Source organism: Chionomys nivalis, chromosome 1, assembly GCF_950005125.1.
Source record: "Chionomys nivalis chromosome 1, mChiNiv1.1, whole genome shotgun sequence".
Lineage (NCBI taxonomy): Eukaryota > Metazoa > Chordata > Mammalia > Rodentia > Cricetidae > Chionomys > Chionomys nivalis.
This window is the reverse complement of record NC_080086.1, coordinates 162,950,624-162,970,443: the sequence shown is the minus strand read 5'-3', so window position 1 is coordinate 162,970,443 and position 19,820 is coordinate 162,950,624. Positions and strand designations below refer to the sequence as shown.

At 43.1% G+C, this 19,820-nt stretch overlaps 1 protein-coding gene across 1 annotated transcript in view; it reads left to right on the top strand.

Moving 5' to 3' along the window:
- Window positions 1-19,820, top strand: part of Tmem178b (transmembrane protein 178B) — a 384,790-nt gene that overhangs the window by 215,079 nt on the left and 149,891 nt on the right. The gene's annotated exons all lie outside the window — the stretch shown is intronic.

Sequence of the window (19,820 nt, the reverse complement as noted above, 5' to 3'; positions counted from 1 at the left end):
AGAGCCAGCCTTGGCTTTTGTTTTTCTGATCCCTCTGATCCCTTTAATTCAGCCTGTTCTAGTCCCCACCATTTTTGTTTTACTCTACTGCCTTTGTGTGCTCCCTCATTTAAAACAGCCATAGTCATGGAAACGTCCATCTTCCTCATATCTGCACCATACAGATCGGCTTCAAAGCACATATCAGACTCTGAGAACTGAGGCGACAGACAGTCCTGCTTGGTGTCACTTCCTCCTTCCCGGACTCCTGCCCACAGTGTGACCTTTACTATACAATTTATCCTTCTGTTATATTCTCGTGTTATTATTTGCTGCATGTTGGGGATGATTTTGTTTCACAGATGGGTTGGGATTTTCACAGGGGCAGTGACATTTGTCATATTTTCCACTCTGGCTCAGAGTCCTTTGGATCATGTGAAATAGACACAACAGAATTTTTCTTCCTTTTAGATATTGATTGATTGATTGATTGATTAAACAGGAGAGTCATAATTTTTATAACTTTGTTTGGAACGATAATGTTTGGACTGCAGCCAGCTTTGTCCTGATTACTAAAATCATATTTTCCTGTATTTTAAGAGAGAGAGATATTTTTGTTTTTTGAAAGGCATGTTAAAAAGGAAACAAAGTGAATTAATTTAGTAAGCACATTACTTGAATATCAAGTAGTTCCTAAGAGGCCATCTTGTCACGGGTGCTAGTGGCCCAGGTACCCCAGTTTTCACTGGGTCACACAGGTAATTTCTTCTGTAGAGTTTCCCTCTTACAGCTCCAGCTCCCCACCCAACAGGAGGCTCTCAATGTGCCTTTCCTATCATAGCTCTTAAGTAACAGAATCAAGCCTTTCCAAAGATACACAGCATCTTAAACTAATCTGTGTGCTTGGCCAGGGTGTGGGGTATCTCAGTGTTCTTCACTAAGGCTCCTCAGGAAGTCCCAGATTTGCCTCTGGAAAATAGGATCAATGGGAAATAAGGGAGCACTACATGCTCCCCTCCTGATCTAAAAAACCACCGATGAGAGTTAAACCTGACTTAATGGGATTTAGAATCACATGGAAACGAGTCTCTGGACCCCTCTGGGAGGAGTTTGTAGATTAGGTGTATCCTGGTGGGAAGACTCACCCTGCTTGTGGATGGCTCTATAATATGGTCTGGGGTCCCGGAAGGCGTCTATGCAGCGATTTCTCAGATTCTGCTTCCTGACTGAAGACTCAAAGTGACTAGCTGACTCATGCTCCTGTCACTGTCCCTCCACCACCATGATGGACTACACCCTAAAACTGTGGGTCAAAACAAATCCTTCATTAAGTTGCCTTTGCTAGGGCGTTTCACATGGTAATATAGGAGCAATAGTAAGTACATCACCCCATTTTCAGAACATGGTGGAGTTGGGGAAGATGGCTTCCTATACTGTAGGCAGTGTTCTGAGGACTGTTTGTGGATTACTCACTCAGTCTGCACTTGAATGTCAGCAAACAGGTCTTAAAGTTTGGACGTATTGATGAGAGTAGGAGACTACCTCTAACTGGTGATCGGAAAATATTTGTTGGCAAAAATAAATGCAGTTTTGGAGGTATTGGTTCCCATGGAGAGTGTAACCATGTCATCAAATTTTTATATAAAGTTCCTCATTTTTATGATTTATTATTCCTGGTGATGATGGAGATCCAGTTGGTACCCCCATTTGAAGATAAAGAATCTGGGCTATAGGGCTTCCTGATTTTCCCTGAATTAAGTATAAAATAAATGTTAGGGGCAAAACTAAGACTTGAAATCAGATTCTCCAATTCTAAAATTATTCTCCATCCACCTTCCTCTCACGAACTAGAACTCCAGTTGAAAGCAGGAATTCTGATGCCCCAGACATGTAGACCAGACCATCAGGTGAGACCAAGTCAGTTTCCCTGGCAGGGCAGGAGGAGGTGGAGGTCGGGAATGATGGAAATGAAGAGTTGAAGAGTTTCCACCCAGACTTCCAAACTTGCTTTTAAGTGAGTGTGACCATTCTTATCAACCTTCATATCTTACATGAGCCCCAATATAAAGCTGGGGAACAGGAAGCTGCTTTGGTTGAGGGTGAGCCTTGAGCCTTGAACTCTAGCCTACTTATTCTCCCCATCACCCTTGCTGCTCCCCCCTCCTCCTCTGTGCCTCCAACTCATCATCCTTGTTTTAAAGAGGCCATGGTTAGTTTCAGTGAGGCTCTCTGAGCTGTCACTGGCTGGCTGGAGAGCTTGTGGGAGAGAGATGAGGATCCAGTCTCCCAAATCTCTAAACTGCTTTAAAACCATTCAGCTTTGTTCTATCTGTGCCCCTCAACAGAACATTCCAGACCAAATGAATAAGATAAACGTGGTGTAGGAAATGGGTCGTGTGAGCGTTCTGGAGGAAACGTAGCCAAAGCATTTCCATTCTCACATGCAATGTTTTGATGATATGACTATGCTATACTCACATTATTAACAACCTGTAAAACACAGAAACAGTAAAATAAGAAGATAAAGCCTTGTTTAGATCCTTACAAACAATACTTGCCCTCTCCGTGCCTGGAGTGTGCACGTCTTTCCTTTATTTTTCCTGTGCGTTGTGCAGACAACCTAAGTGAACTCAGGCTGTCTTATATGCTTTCTCATTGTATGTATTCTGCTTTGTGCTATGTGTGTTTTCTGTATTCACCAATCTATTGTTGAAAATGTGCCACATCCCCCTTATTACAAAAGCAGTGTGTATTCCTTGGAGAAGATAGTTTTAAGATATAGACTAGTACTAAGACACACATAAAAATTGCCGACTCAGAAATAACTGTTGTAGTATTTTGGTGAACAATCCTTGCGTCTTGTTTTACTACGCAGACTCTTGTATCTATATTCTTAATGTAATTATATTTTATATACTTCAGCATTATCCAGTGTGATAGGTTAGGGATACATACTAATTATATTTTCTTTATTCCTTGAGGATTTATTAAAATAGTTTACCATCTATTTATTATCCTGTGAATTTCTTGTCTACATATGACCATTTCCTACAGATTTCTTGCTGACTTATGTGTTCAATATATACTAAACTTGTGTATTTTCCCTCTTTTCTTATCTACTTGAAAATACCAAATACCTAATTTTAGATCGTATAGTTTAATCATTCTACTGAAGTGTCTTTAAGTTATCCACAAATTTATATTATTATAAAGGATGGTACCCGTAACGTATTTGCCCATTGATTTTTATCTGCATTGCTTCTTTGGAATCAATTCATAGAAATGGGATTTATTGAATCACTTTGTGCCAGGAGCTGATATAAACAGATATTTCTCTAAGTTACTTGCATAACAGTATTATTTTAAAAATAGGTCCAATTTAATAGGTAAAATAATTTTCTCTTCTATTTTTGTGCATACTCTGTATGTGTTCATGTGTGTGTATGTATGTGCACATGGAGGCCAGATGTCAGATGTATGTACTCTGTGTGTGTTCATGTGTGTGTTTGCATGTGCACATGGAGGCCAGATGCCAGATGTATGTACTCTGTGTGTGTTCATGTGTGTGTTTGCATGTGCACATGGAGGCCAGATGTCAGATGTATGTACGCTGTGTGTGTTCATGTGTGTGTTTGCATGTGCACATGGAGGCCAGATGTCAGATGTATGTACGCTGTGTGTGTTCATGTGTGTGTTTGCATGTGCACATGGAGGCCAGATGTCAGTATGCAGCGTCTTCCTCAGTTACTCTCCTCCTCCTTAGTTTTGACAGGATCCTTAACTAAACCTGAAGCTCGTCAGTTATGTCAGATTGCCTGGCCAATGAGCTCCGGGAATCTACCTGTCTCCACCCCTTTAGTACAGGGTTACAGACAGACTGACAGAAGCCCATGTATTTCCATGCTTGACTATTACATGGGTGTTGGGGGGAACCTAAACTCTTAGTGCTTGTATAGCAGACATGTGATTAATTGAGCCACACCTCCAGCCTCCAAACTCTTAATTTTCAATTATTCTGATAACTAGAAAGATTGACGTTTTTCATATTCTAAATTATATTTTTGTATCTGAGTGCTTTGTCTGTTGACTGCTACTGTTCGTTTGCGCATTTCTCAATTGGTTGTTGGCATTCTCATTAGTTTATTAAAATCTTAATAAACTCAAGATATTAACAATGTACTATTTGGTATGAATTATTTCTGACCCTATGCCATGAATATTAATTTTACATTTAATTTAGTTTTATTTACTATTTTAGACTATATGATTAAACATATTTGTGATTTTTCTCTACCTTTTTATGCATTGTGAAGTATTTTCTTCTTTTTAAATCACAGTTATTTATTTATGTATAGGTGTAGGTGTGTATGCATGGCAGTCAGTAGACCAGGGGGATTCAGTTGACTCTTTCTACTGTGTGGGTCCTGGGGACTGAACTCAGATTAGGTTTGTCCACTGAGCCTTTACTGACTGAGCCCACTGGCCCCAGTATTTTCTCTTAATCATTTCCTCTGGTTTGATTTTGTTCAGTTGGCTTCAGGTCTGTTAATATTTTCTTATCTCACCTGACTGAGGCGAGACTGTCTGGAATCAGGGTAGGAACTGTTTTCAGAAGGAATCTTGAACCGACAGAGATGCTGAGTAGAGGAGACGAATAAGAAGAGAAGAATAATTTCAAGTGAGTGTATGGCTCCCACATGGGGGGAAGGGAGAGGCTGGAGCTACCTGAACATTCTGGTAATGAATACTGAAGGGGGTCAGTTTGCACGGATTCAACACAATTGGAACCTCAAGGAGGAAGGGAAATGGGGGGGGGGAGAGAGAAAGAGAGAGAGAAAGAGAGAGAGAGAGAGAGAGAGAGAGAGAGAGAGAGAGAGAGAGAGAGAGAGAGAGAACTCAGTTCTGCTAGTTCCACCTCTAGGTTGGGCCCTCCACCCTCTTGGGTTTACCTCCAAGTGTTCTTCTCCCTGTGGACATTTATTTTTCCAAACCTCAGTAGTGAGGATTCCTCCCACGATGCACATTTCACATTTTAACATTTAACCCTGACTCTTTCCCCTGGAATTGAAGAGAATGGATATCTTCCCGACCATTGGATATCTCACCTCATACTCTGCATGATCTGCATTGGACCCAGCATCTTCCTCATACCCCTAAGTCTAGCTATCTGCTCTCCCAGGACTCCTTTGCTTAGTGAGTTTGCTGACAAGCTACAAATAAACTCACGTACAGAAAGGCAAGCTGAGGAGGAATGAAGCCATACCTCAGGGAAACTTTAACATGAATGTCTTCTGTGACTGAGAAAGAGGACTTGGTACGGTAACTTCTGAGGAATCTTAAGGATGAGGACTGTTTTCTTTGAGTTGGGAAATAAAGTGTCAGTTATTTTGATGGCCCAGAGAAGTCATTTGGGAGCGAAAGTTCCTGAGAATTCCTCCAAGAGTCTGTAAATACCCCTGCCCCCCAAGTCCTTAGCTTGCAACTCAGTCTCCAAAGGTCACAGCCTCCAAAACAGTGTCTAAATTTGCTTCTCAGATTTGCATTTTTAAAGAGACGCACCTGCAGATCATGTAGAGGCGCAACTGAGCAGTAGAATTCCAATCCTCTCTAGGTGGTCTACAGAGGGTACCTGATCCAGCATCTGATGCAGGTGGGCGTCTCTTGCAGGCAGCTTCTAATGCAGGTGGATGCTCTTAAAGAGAAACTTCTCAGACATCCCAATTGAATGGAATCGGCTTTTAATTGCATTTTTTTATTAACAAAAGACACAACTGGTTGATCAGAATGGGGCCATTTCTTTTTAGATAAGCACCATAAAGCTTGAAGTTACTTTTAACTAGGTGGAGCTAGTTAAGTGTTTGAAGGAGAAGGCAAATAAAGGAAGCAAGCCTTTTCTTCCATCTGGTGGTTTTAAATTCACTTTAAAAAAAAATCAGGGGTGACACAGCACCCTGTCTCTCTCTGGTGCTAACTGCTGCAGGGTACAGCATAAGCCTTGTACTTTCTTCTTTGCCATTCTTTCCATGCTTTTTTTGGTGACCTCCAAGCTCATCAGAGTAGCTGCCCCTTGACTCACAGGTCCCCCTGGACATCAAGTTTGCCCTTAGGCTCACGATTATCCCCTTGAATCCTGCCTAAGACACTTTTCTCTCAGTGTCTCATCTGAATGCTTTCCCCTTATCTTCCTCCTAACTTGTGGAAATGACAGGGAACCATTTTATTTCAATCATTTTATTTTATGGACCTTTGGACGCAAGAACACCAATTCCTTTTCTGAAAATGATTTGTTTATTTTAATTTTACTCTCTTGGACGTTTTGCCTACATATTCCTGTGTACCATGTGTATGCAGTGCTTACACGGGCCAGAAGAGGATGTGGGATCCCTTGGAACTGGAGTTGCGGTGTTTGTGAGGCAATCTGGGGGTGCTGGGACTTGAATCTAGGTCCTCCTGGAAGAGCAGCCAGTGCTGTAACCACCGAATCATTTCTCCAGCCCCAAGAGCAACCATTCTTATATACATACTAGAGAAGGTTTTGCCCAAGAGGAGTTTGACTCCAAGTGTGGGTGGCCCTGACTACAATGCTTTGTTACCTTCTCTACAGGTCAAGTTGTTACCAAGTTCATTCTACAAGCTGACAGGCATACACCCATGCACAATGCATGGATTTCATGGGGCAAAGGCAGCCATTCTGGCAGATGCTTTGGGAAAAGATCAGCATTTGTATTTCTGTGTTATCAATGTGTGCCTTTGGGGAGGGGAAGTCCTATTTCAGATGCACTTGGCTAGACTCTAGGCCCTAGCCCCCCGTGATGAGAGAAAGGCATTGCTAAGTGCAAGAACCACTGATTCAAATCCAGTTCCTGATAGGGAGCAGACAGGAGCCAGAGAGAGCTTCCCTGAAACGATGCCAGCGAGATCTGCAGGCAATGAGCTGAAAACAAACCAAGCTAGAGAACTTCTGGCCGCCTGTGGAGCAGCCCCTTCAGCCTCGGCTTCCGTGGAGCATCGCCGCCACCTGACCTCATTTTCTTTTAGCTGGAACAATCCTAGGTTCTTTGCCTGGAAACCCTGGAGATTCCTTTTCTCATCTCTCCCTTCTTAGGACCTTTTGATCTCTGCCAGTTGGAGACAGCATTGGGTGAGGTTTGGGGAGCAAGCCATATGGTTCCACTCTCAGAATGACAAATTTTAGGCTCTACACATAGTTGGTTTGGAAGAATATTTAGTTATTTATTTATCTTTTTTTGTTTTGTTTGCTAAATTGATTGTTCATTCATCTGCAAAATCTAAGGTTGGCTTTGCTGGGAAGAGTGGAGTCAGGCTTTGTTTGTAGAGTGTTGATACTCTGCTGGGGATAGGGAAGTGTTTATTCTGAAGGACAGGAGTAAGGTCCTTGACTGGCCAGGCAACTCTCATGATTCATTGCACTGCCACTGACCATATAAACACACTGTGGTTGCTGACATTCGTGGACTCCTATTCTATAGCTCATTCTCATGCCCCATCACTCCTGGCTTCAGTGGAATCCTGGGATGAAATACTCTGAGGAACCCAATGACCCATGACCCTTCTCCTTGACTGTCTTTGTCCCTTCTATCTGCTCAGCAATGCTTGATGCTTCCTTTATGGCCACCATGTGGGCACCTGATCATGCTTTCCTTCCCCCTCCACGACCACTGTGCCTCCGCTCATGGCCCTCAAGACTCTCCCTCTCATGCCGTTCTCCAGCTCTGTTCTCCCTCTGAAATGTCCATCACCCACCTGGCCATGCTATCAGCTCTCTTGAGGTACTCTCAGCCAGTGCTCTGGTATCATGAAGGTCCAATAGACTATGGAATTTCTTCTTTATGGTCCCATCTATCCAGGTACACATTGTCTCAGATCAGTCTGCCTACCATTGATCAATCTCTTTCCATCCACAGTCTAGTCTCCTTCTAGATGGTCACGCACTGTGCACCAAGTCTTCTTTTCCACTGTGTTTTGTATCCCATCATTGTACAAGGCTTGAATTTCTTTTTCTAAATGTCCCTCCCCATCTGTCCCCATGTCCTTTACCCATCTCAATCTGTTTACACATGACGTTTTGCTGTGGCCTGTGAGCTGACCTTGCCACGAGGTTTGAAGCAACTCCTGAGTTCTGTGTGCCTCTACCAGACTAATCTTCCAGAAATACCTCTTTCCTTCACCAGACACTGTGTAAATACTTCCAGCCTGTCTTTAAAGAATTCCCAACCCGGGCCGACGTGAATCTATACCTCCAGTCAAGGAGGCATGTGTATATAAAGGAACATGAGCATGAACTCATGCTGACTGCCCTATCTGAAGACCTCATTCTTTCCTGTATGCCTCAGGTTCTACTTTTTTCTTGAACATTTCCATGAATATTCAATATTCAAGTCATAGGAACCCAGTATTGTCATCCGAGCACTGATATTCTATCTTCCATTAAATTACATACTTCTGGAACTGACGTTTCTTACAGTGTTTTCTCTGATTGATAGTTCAATTTTACACTAGATTTAGAAGTTTTTTCATTTGCATAGGTCATAACCATGTGTTTCTTGAAGGTCAAAGATGCTCATTTTTCTTCTTGGGTCCCCATTGTCTAGCACGGAGCTCAGTATGTATGAGGCATCTGGCAACAGTGTGCAGAATGATATTTAAAGTTACCTGGGACTTGTAGTTTAATCAAGGAAACCTATTTTTAAAATACCCATTTTTTCTCTACAAATTATTTATTAACCTATTCAGCCCTCCTAATTTACCATATGCATGTAAAAATAAAATTTTACTCATCAAAAAATGTTCTGTTTATTGTTTATGAGCTTGATTGTAGATGATTGACAGCTGAGACATACTAATATGATCCTTGTTTTTAGGGATATATTTTTCGCTCTTGTTCTCTGATGAGCCTGGAGAGTGATGCCCAGAGCTGAATATTCCTGAGGTCACATGTTTGAAACTCAGAGAAGGAAGGGATAGCAGTATTGTAGGCGGCAGACACGAAACCTAATTTAAGCACAGATCGGACCTGCTGACTCTTCTGTGAGAGGATAATAGGGGAACGGCTGGCTGCTGAGCCTGGTCTTGCTTCTCAGCTTGGCAAATCCAGAAACTTGATTTCATGGTTCACCACCTTTTTCTGAGGGAGAGATTGGTACTCGCCAAACCTCAAACCTGTAAACATGTAAAGGAAGCATTCTATTGTAATAATTCACCAATGACGTGCACATTTGGAGGGTAGTTAGGGTTACATCTACTCCTCATGGTGATGTGTGAAAGATGTTTAGATCCAGACAGCCTAATTATCAGTGGGAATTGATTTATGATCCAAAAGAAAATCAGAGCAGGAGGTCTGGGGAAGGGTGGTTGGTGGTTTTAATGTTGAATGCCCCCTCCAGGTTCATTTGTATAAATGCTGGCTCCCTAGCTGGTAGTGCTGGTTTAGAAGGCAAAAAGGCCTTTGGGAGATGGAATCTAACCAGAAGAAATGGATCACTGGGGGGTGGGCCTTGAGGTTGAAGAGCCTGACGCCACTCCCTGCCTGCCCTCTGCTTCTGAATTATGGACATGTTATGATCAGTTGGCCCTATCACCATCCTCCCCTGACATGATGAACCATATCATTTCTTACTGTAACTCAAAAAATAAAGTCATTCTCATTTATGTGGCTTCCTCCAGGCATTTGGTGATAGCCAGGAGAAAAGTAAATAATACAGGGAGTGGTTTGTTTGTTTGTTTTTTAACCAGGGAGAGCCTAGAGAATGGGCTCTGACATGCTTGCTATGTGAACGTACTATGTGTACACATCAACACAACATAAGATATATTTCCTCACTCCTGCCTATATATTTATACATATGTTTGTATATACATATATACATACTATGATTTCCATACATTTATTGAGTAACCATTAATTCTGAGGGCACAGGCTCTGTTCCCACCCATGAAGTTCACAGACAGGTATTGGTCTTTTGGATGATATTGGATAAATCCCAATAAACTGATGCATCAGCTTTTTCCACCCAACTCCTTGCAAGATGTTCACTTCCTTTGTGTCTCAAAAATCATTAAAGCTAATCTGTTTATAAGACCAGCTGATGACATCAATTCTGTACCATCTTATTTTTGAAAGTGCCATTTCTAGTTGTCCACGACATCAGTTCTGTGCCATCTTGTTTTGGAGGTGACATTCCAGTTCTGGACTGCACTCTTACTGTACACAAGTAACAGTGACAGCATCAGGAAGGCTGTGGCCAGGTGTATTGGTCACTGTTGCTCCACTTTGGTTGTGATGTGGTTATTCTTGTTCATCGCAGGTGTGGAGGGAAAGTCTACAAAACTGTCAAATCCAAATATTTTCATTCCTCCCTTACCTTTTATCATCAAAGCTACAAACAATAAGATTGAAGCTTCCCCGTTCTGTGTAGGAGCATGGCTTCTTATGAGGAAGGCGTAAGACGAGACGGCTAGGTTTCGGGCTGGAGCACAGAAAGGCCTTAGGTGGAGAAAATCCCACTGTTTCTGTGCTGCCCACCTAGGAACAGCTGTACTAGTGAGAAGCCCAAAGTGACGGGCATTTTCTAACTGATGTGGAGACAAGAATGTATGCTTAAGCTGCTTCCTTAATTAGTATAAGCAACTTAACCCAGATGGCAAGGTCACCAGAATTGGAAGAAGCCTTCCGTGTCTAGCAATAACAGGGAAGACTTTGGATGCCAAGATGACCTTAATTCCCAGAGCTGAGCTCCTAGGACATCTGTCTAGGAAAGATCATTGCCAAGATGAAGAGTTTGACAGGAGTAAGGAAGACGTGTTGCAGAAAGACAGGCACAAAACTTACTGGAAAGACCAGAGGTACATCCCAGTCCTCATAGTGATCTCCGTTCAAAGACATGACTCAAGTGAGCTAAAACAGCATCTTACTAGAGTCTGGATCTGCCAGCAATGTAGGATTAGTGATAAAGTATCAGACTGTATTTGCTGCAGACAGAGCAACTGAAAAAGAGTAACTGTGATGGCTAAGTAGGGTTGCCAAAGCGAATTCTTGTGAGCATCTTTAAGACAAATGTCAGCAGTATTTATCTAAGCCTAATGGTTGTTTATTTTTTTATTACATTATATTTTAACCTTAAGGAAGAAAATGGATTAGAGGAGGAAGCTACAAACTTATTTTAACGGGCTCTTATGGAACAAGCTTTCTTTTTGGATGCTGGGTCATGGTTGCAAGGTATTCACAGTTTGGGATGCTACGTGATGATCCATCCATGTAGGCATCATTCATCCACCCATCCCCACCTAATTCATCAGGTTACCAATCCAATAATAATTCCTTGAACCTACAACACAGCGGTCCCCATGACACAAAGTTTCTAAACATTGAGTCTGTGAACAGACAGTGATGATGGCTGGTGTTCGCCTCCCAGCTCATTTTGAGGGTATGAATGGGATAGAAAATAACCTTGTGTTTCTATATAGAGCGCCTGGGTGTGTGCACATCTTCAAGCTAGCTTGAGTTAATTTAGAATGGGGAAAGCCCAAGCATGTAGACTCAGAAGACCGTGGTTTTCCTTAGTTGTCATTTCTTTAAATGAGTGTTTTCACTTAATGTTAAAAATCTTCACTCATGCTTAGTAGGACAGACAAGACTTGTTATTTAATGAGATGTGTAGGGCATGAAAACTTTTCTTCAGACTTGTGCTAAGTTTCCTGTTTGATGGTTAACCCTGCACCTCACTTCAGGAGCCTAGACAGGGACCTGGAGCTTTTCCAGCTTGTCTGATTGACAGCCCATCTTGATCTTGCACTGTGTAACCTTCTAGACAGCAACACAACAACCCCTCCACATCTGCCAAGAATAGCACTATCCGGTATTGTTAAACTACATGTCAATTTTCAGAGAAGGGATAAAGGAATGTGTGTTTTCCATGCTTTCTTAATTCAGATAAAGGGATTTGTTTTTAAAGAAACTATTTGTGTCAGAAATACTTATCATGTCTCTGTCTTCTTTCATCGCCTGATGAAGGTTAATATTCAGGGGGATGCTTATATGTTTTTCTTTGGGTTCACCTTCTTATTTAGCTTCTCTAGAGTCACGAATTATAGTCTCAATGTCCTTTATTTATGGCTAGAAACCAAATATGAGTGAGTACATCCCATGTTCCTCTTTTTGGGTCTGGCTTACCTCACTCAGGATAGTGTTTTCAATTTCCGTCCATTTGTATGCAAAATTCAAGAAGTCATTGTTTTTTACTGCTGAGTAGTACTCTAATATGTATATATTCCATACTTTCTTCATCCATTCTTCCATTGAAGGACATCTAGGTTGTTTCCAGGTTCTGGCAATTACAAACAATGCTGCTATGAACATAGTTGAGCATATACTTTTGTTGTATGTTTGGGCATCTCTTGGGTATAGAGCACTGGACTGAAGTCTCACGATCCAAAGGAGGAGCAGAAGGAGAGTGAGCACGAGCAAGGAACTCAGGACGGCGAGGGGTGCACCCACACACTGAGGCAATGGGGATGATCTATCGGGAACTCACCAAGGCCAGCTGGCCGGGGACTGAAAAAGCATGGGACAAAACCGGTCTCGCTGAACATAATGGACAATGAGGACTACTGAGAACTGAAGAACAATGGCAATGGGTTCTTGATCCTATTGCATGTAATGGCTTTGTGGGAGCCCACGTAGTTTGGATGCTCACCTTAATAGACCTGGATGGAGGTGGGTGGTCCTTGGACCTCCCACAGGGCAGAGAAACCTGCTTACTCTTTGGGCTGAGGAGGAAGGAAGACTTGATTGGGGGAGGGGGAGGGAATGGGAGGTGGTGGCGGGGAAGAGGCAGAAATCTTTAATAATTAAATTAATTAATTAATAAAAATCAGAAAGAAAAAAATAATAATAAAAAAAATAAAATAAAATAAAAAAAGCTACGGAGAAAAAAAAAAGAAATACTTATCATGGATCTGAGATACTGCTGTCCCAAATGAACAATTTTACCAAGTTTTAAGCAACTGAGGAAAAAAGTAACTGGGATGGTTAGAAAGAATCTTTAAATTCTGCAAAATACGGTTGGCTGGAGCTGATCTTCAGAAAGACAGAAGGTATAGGAATGGCACAGAATCAAGAGGCTTGATGATGCTAGTGAACCACTTCATTTGAAACAAGAAAGCAGGGGGATGACTCTAGAAGTAGCACCCTTTGAAAACATGTCCCAAAGAGTGGTGGCTACATCAGATTTTCTTAAAGACTGTGCCTGGCAGGAACTTTCATCTGGCGATAGATCGAGAGAGAGACAGAGACCCAATTTGGAGCAACGGTCTGAGCTCTTAAGGTCCAAATGAGGAGCAGAAGGAGGGAGAACATGAGCAAGGAAATCAGGACCACGAGGCGTGCACCCACCCACTGTGACAGTGGAATTGATCTATTGGGAGCTCTCCAAGGCCAGCTGGACTGGGACTGAATAAGCATGGGTTGAAACTGGACTCTCTGAACATGGCGGACAATGAAGGCTGATGAGAAGCCAAGGACAATGGCACTAGGTTTCGATCCTAATACATGAACTGGCTTTGTGGGAGCTTAGCCTGTTTGGATGCTCACCTTCCTGGGCCTGGATGGAAGTGGGAGGACCTTGGTCTTCCTGTAGGGCAGGGAATTTGGACTGCTCTTCAGTATCGAGAGGGAGGGGGAATGGACTGGGGGGAGGAGAAGAGGAGTGGGGATGGGGGAGGGGAGTAGGGGGAGGGGGCAATATGTGGGAGGAGGGGGAGAGAAATGGGAAACGGGGAGCAGTTGGAAATTTTAATTAAAAAAGAATAAAAAAAAAAAAAGACTGTGCCTGGGCAGCCTCACTCTGGAAGCGGTGGCCTTGTAGCAAGGACTTGGATGAGAGACAGAGGACTCAAGTGTCCTGGTAGCCTTCGGAAGATGGAGAAACTGGTCAGTTGCAATGTGTTCAGCCACTTGCTAAGACACCTGTTGCCCAGTTTAATCTGAACTCATTTGCCTCAACTTAGAGGGAATGCCGGGCATTTTTTTGATGTTGAGATGATCTAACACAGAGGCTCACTTCAGAAGATAGGAGCAAAGAGTTCTGTTTCGGGTTATGTTGATTGGTTTGTCTTCATACCATCTGGGGGACGAACAATAGGCTTGGGAGCAAGATGACTCAGTCTGGAATCTCCATCTGGGCGTCCTTAGGGTATGTTTCTCACTGCCCAGTGCCTCTGCTTTTGCTCATCTCTAACTCCAGGGTTTAATGTTTTTATTTGCTAGGGTTTGATAGGAAGTATCAAGGGACTTAGCATTCAATATGCATTCGTCACATGTTGGCCTTTATGGGTTATTAAGGGACCATTACCCAGCATGCATTGCTCGTTTGGAAAGGTTGAGTGAGGAACATGACTCAGAATCTCCCAGCCTCAGCAGCTGGCTTGTCTTACTGTGGTCTGTCTTATTTCTATCTCCTGCATCCCGGTAAATGTCACATACTTGGAAGCTCAGCCTTGTTCTATATCCTGAGATAACTGAGAGGTACCTGACTTATTCATTCATTCACCAATCCACTCATTTGCTCGGTGCAGTGCTACCGTGACATTTATAAAACAATTCTACTGCCAGTCTGTATTTAAACTCCAAAAGACTTGATGAGAGAGGCCATCCCATAATTGCCCTCCCATTCTACTTCATGGAGAAGGAAACTGAGGCCTGGAGAGCTTAAATAATGTGCCACACAGCTAATCAACAATCTGAACATCAGACCTTGGCAGTCAGTCATGGCTGCTCTCAATCTCTAAGCCTTAGCATCTTTTTTGAAAGTCAGATGGGCCCTGACTTGCTAACTCCATGGGAGAGACTTCCAGAGATTAGGATGCTTTTTAACTTGCTCCTGGTCCTAGCCCATTTGGGGCTGCTCTGATTGAGAAAACACCCTATGCAAGGCTGGTTAGTAGGGCTTTATCCCATATACTTGCTTCTCTTGTTTCTCTTCCAAGCATCTAGAGGTAGTTAAGGGTGAATACACAGTCCTGGTGAACTCCCAACTAGCAAAGATGCTCCAGTGGCCATCAGTATTGCCGTTAGTTTCCTTTAGTAGTTTAATAGGCATGTGATCCCAAGATGCAGATAGCCTTTCAAAGCAACCCCCCTTTGGTGGGGTGGACATCTTTTCTTTATGTCCACCAGCACTGCACACACAGTAGAGTGACAAGTGACTTTTGGTGGGTGAGCTGCATGCCCCTACACAGTGTTAGTCATTGAGTCCCAGTGAAAGAGGAGTCTCAGACTCCTGAAGAGGCTTTGTCAATGAAGAGAGGACAGGTACAATCTCACCATTGTTCCAGTACCTGCTATGACTTGAGTATGACTTCTAGGGCTCCACACTGTCCTTTTCGGCCTGTTGTTCATCTTGCAGACAGTACAAGGACCTCACAGAGCCCATAGAAAGAAGACAGCCGCTCATACCAGTCTTTTGGTAGAATGGCCTTGAGTCAGAGCATTGGTTTTCAGCCCTTTTAAAAATCAACTCTTACAAAGCTACCAGTTCCTCAGCTCTAACCTCGGGTTTCTGGTCTGTTTGTCCAGCGCTTTAGTAATGCTGGTGCTTCCTAGTTGACTTGCGTGTGTAACCAGGGATGGAGATTCCCTAGGAAACAGCCTCACCCCTGGGGAACTGCAGTATCCAGGAGCCACAGATGCGAACAGAGGCAGAAGTGCTTCCCCTGACCACAGGGACCCGCTGCTTATCCTCCTCAAGGCCAACGTGGTTTCGGGAGCTCCTCATTTGTACACAGTGTTCTGTTTTGTGCTGGGAAACAGCTGGCAGAAATCAATTTAGAAGCTTACAGACTGACTGGGCATCTGAAATGATCCAGGTTGCAGGGCCAGACTGTTCACTTTGCGTGTTTCTCTACCTTGCCCTGTCACCAAGGCTCAATAAATGTCACCTGTTATTTATGTTGTTATTAATAGTGATGAGAATGACGAACAGCCACGCTAAGGAACATATTTTCAGTGTCAGCTGGAGCATCTGTGAGAGCACAGTTTGGGAATCTGTGGTCAAAAGCTGTTGTTGAGGGCTGGGGAGGTAGCTTGGTGGGAAAAAATACTTGCGCAAGTGAGAGAACCTGAACTCGAATTCACAACATTCATGTAAAAAGCCAGGAATGGCTGCCAGCACGTGTGTGAGGGTCGGGACTGGGGGGAGACAGGGGTATTGAAGCCAGCCTCGCTGAAAATGGTGAGCTCCAGGTTTCCTGCTCCCAGGGAATAAGATGGAAAGCCATAGAGGAGGATACCTGGTGTCTTCCTTCAGCCCCGACATATACACATGATATACACACACAGAGACATCTATGTACGAGAGAGAGAGAGAGAGAGAGAGAGAGAGAGAGAGAGATTTGTGGAGGAAGAGCAAACCTGGTTAAACAGGATATTTAAGGCAAAGTCATATTGAGACCAAGGCTTAGAGTAACAATGTACAGGAGGGGAGCAAGCATTTACCTCAGTCTGCCTGGATCAGGGCCTAACTGAGGTTGAGTAGCTTAGAGAGAGAGAGAGAGAGAGAGAGACTCTGAGGACTTGGGGTGTAGCTCCGTGGTGAAACACTCACACATGACATTGCGGGACACTGTCCTCAGTATGCGAAAGTCAACCAACCACTCAACCACCTTAACCAACCAATCCATCAATCAACCATCAGTCAGTCACTCAGTTCTGAAGGGTGGAGTGAATGTGTGTCAAGCAGTGGGAAGAGAAGGCTGGTTGACATAAAGACATCCTTTCCCCTATTTTTGAACGCTGCCCTGCCCTCACAGTACTGTGTGGTGTGGGCTAAGGAAATTTGAATTACCAGATTAGCCTTCTGGCTCTTTCTTTTCCTGGTCCTGAATTTGAAAATTCTTCCTTGTATTTTGCTATCTGTCTCTGCACCTGCCCCTTGTTGTTAAGGGAGGAGGTAAGTCTTCATTTGGAATTCTGGAGAATGAGCTGCCAAATCGCTTCTGGAAGGCTGACCCGCAATGGTTTGAACGCTGCTTTTTATGGGGTGTTAAGTTTAGTTCGGCTCTCTGCAGGTAGCTAACCACTGGTAAATGTTAAAGAGAAAGCTCTCGAAGAAATGCTGTTTAAAAGTCTGCTCCGGGTAGAAAAATCCAATGCAAAATGAGTAAAGGAAGCGAACATATTTGAAAAATCCTCCTACCAGGATTAAATGATCTGTCTTATTCCTTTCTAATTTGCATCTCTCTTCCCACAGCAGCTGACCGCTCACACATGATGCCTAGCAACGGGAAGTTCTGTAGGTACCATAGGAGATGCAGTCATAGAAGCATGCAGCATTTTATAGTCAGATAAGATTACACAGACTCCTTTTTTCAGCCTTCTTATTTGAATTATGATATTCCTTTCACAAAACCGGGTAAATTCTACATATTTTAAGGGAGTGGTTCTCAACCTTCCTAATACAGTTCCTTGTGTTGTGGTAACCCCCAAATATAAAATTATTTTTATTGAACTGCATAACTGTAATTTTGCTACTGTTATGAATCATGAGGTAAACATCTGTGCTTTCTGATGCTTTTAGGCGACCTATATGAAAGGGCCATTTGACCCTCACAGGGGTCGTGACCCACAGGTTGAGAACCACTGTTTTCAGGGCTATGTAGTGATTTTAGTTAGTTAGTTAGTTAGGTTGTGTATGAAGGCCAGAGGACAGCTTTGTGCTATCTTCAAAAAATGTTTTTGAAATAGGAACTCTCAGTTGCCCTGGAGTTCACCAATTATGCTGGCCTGCTTGGCCAGCAAGACCCAGGAATCCTCTGGTCTCTGTTTCCCCTATCCTGGGGTGACAGGTGCATGCCATGCTGGGCATGGTCATGTGGGTTTGGGGGATGGAAATCAGCCTGCATACTTGCGAGGCCAGTTCTTTACTGACTGAGCCATCTCTATGCCCCACAAAGTACATTTTTTTAATGGCTGAATTATTAATTATCCAAGTAATTCCTGCTTCCTGGACCTTTAAGCAGTTTACATTTTTCTAAATTATTTTTGGTTATTCCTGGAATTTAACAACTGGAGTACTGGATATTATATTCTCAGTGTTCATATAGTCAAATGCTCACTGAGCACGTACACTAGGACAGATGTGATAGTAGTTGTCAATCCAGGAATAAGTGATGAAAGACACAAATTCAAATTGTTATAAAACAGAAAATCAAAACATAACTAACTAAATAAAAGACAGAGCATGCTGAGTTTTGGTGATTGTGCTAAGTTGGAAAAAAGGCAAGGCCAAAAAAATTAAGTTGAGGGAGAGTTAGAAATTCATATTTGTAAGAAGTATCAGGTTAGCCGGGCGGTGGTGGCGCACGCCTTTAATCCCAGCACTCGGGAGGCAGAGGCAGGCGGATCTCTGTGAGTTCGAGACCAGCCTGGTCTACGAAGCTAGTTCCAGGACAGGCTCCAAAACCACAGAGAAACCCTGTCTCGAAAAACCAAAAAAAAAAAAAAAGTATCAGGTTAGTTTCAGAAAGGAGGGCAGGAGGAAGCCATCCAGGAAGCATCAGGAGACAAAAACTCCAACCAAAAGAACCCACAAGGGCGAAGACCCTGAGTTGTGAATGTGTGTGCGTGTGTGTATGCGTGCATGTGTGTGTGTGTGTGTGTGCCTGCGTGAGAGAGGGAGGGAGGAAGAGAGAGAGAGGGAGGGAAAGAGAAATGTCTAGAAGTCAGTTGAAGTAGTCTGACTGAGGGAATTACTGAAGGATGATGGGAGGAGTAAGATAATTGGGTGCTTGGTTCCTGAGGGGAGAAAAACTATGGAAGATTTTGTTCAGAAGAATGTTGTATTTTAGGGGAATCCTGGCCTGAAGGCAAACTGGAACAGAGGAACAAGTGACTTCATTTTTAATTAAAATTTTTCTTAATACAATATGTTTTGATTATTTTCTTTCCCCTCCCCAACTCCTCCCAACCTCCGTAACCACCTAACTCGTGCTAGCTTGTTCTCTCTCTCTCAAACAAAATAAACAAAAAGCCAACCCCTCCAAAAAAGTCAAAACAAAAACCCAATAAGGCAAAAAATACCAAAACATAACAAAAAGTCACACTATAAAAACATGGAGTGAATTTTGTGTTGACCAACTATTCTAGGGCCTGCCCTGGAGTGGTTGGTAAGGCCCAGTGACAATTTCTTGGAGAAAATAGACTTTTCTCTTTCCCAATAGGTAGGTAACAGTTACAAATAACTTCTTGGTTAGGAGCCGGACTTTTTGTCTGCTTCCCCCTCTCAGTCCTGGGATTGCGTCCGGTTTGAATTTGTGCGGGTCTCGTGTGTGCTGTAACAGTCTCTGTGAGTTCATATGTGTCTCCGTGGCAGGAACCACTCTTTGTAAATATCCTAGATTATGGAACGTTATGGCTTGGGTCAAGTGCTGTCCGAGGGAAGGTAAGAAGTGTAGGACTTAGATGTGCTTACAACCAGCTGGAGTTAATAGAGTGAATGTGGAGTGGGAGTTGGAGGGAGGACACACCAGGTTTCAGGGAAAACAACTGAGCTCGCTGCTCTCATAGTGAGCACAGTGGGCTTGGGAAGTGTGATGTATTCATTTGTGTCCTGCTAATGATAACACAAGACCACAGAGCTGATGATTTATGAAGAAAAGAGGTTGATTTTGTTCACGGTTCTGTTTGGAGTTGAGTGGTTTCCTCTGATGATGACCATACTGTTGGCAGCATTCTGGGGCGGCACATGGTGAGAGACAGGGGATGTATGTTGTACGTGCACACTTGTGTGTGAGTATGGTCTCTATGTTCTCTCTCCTTATGGTAACAA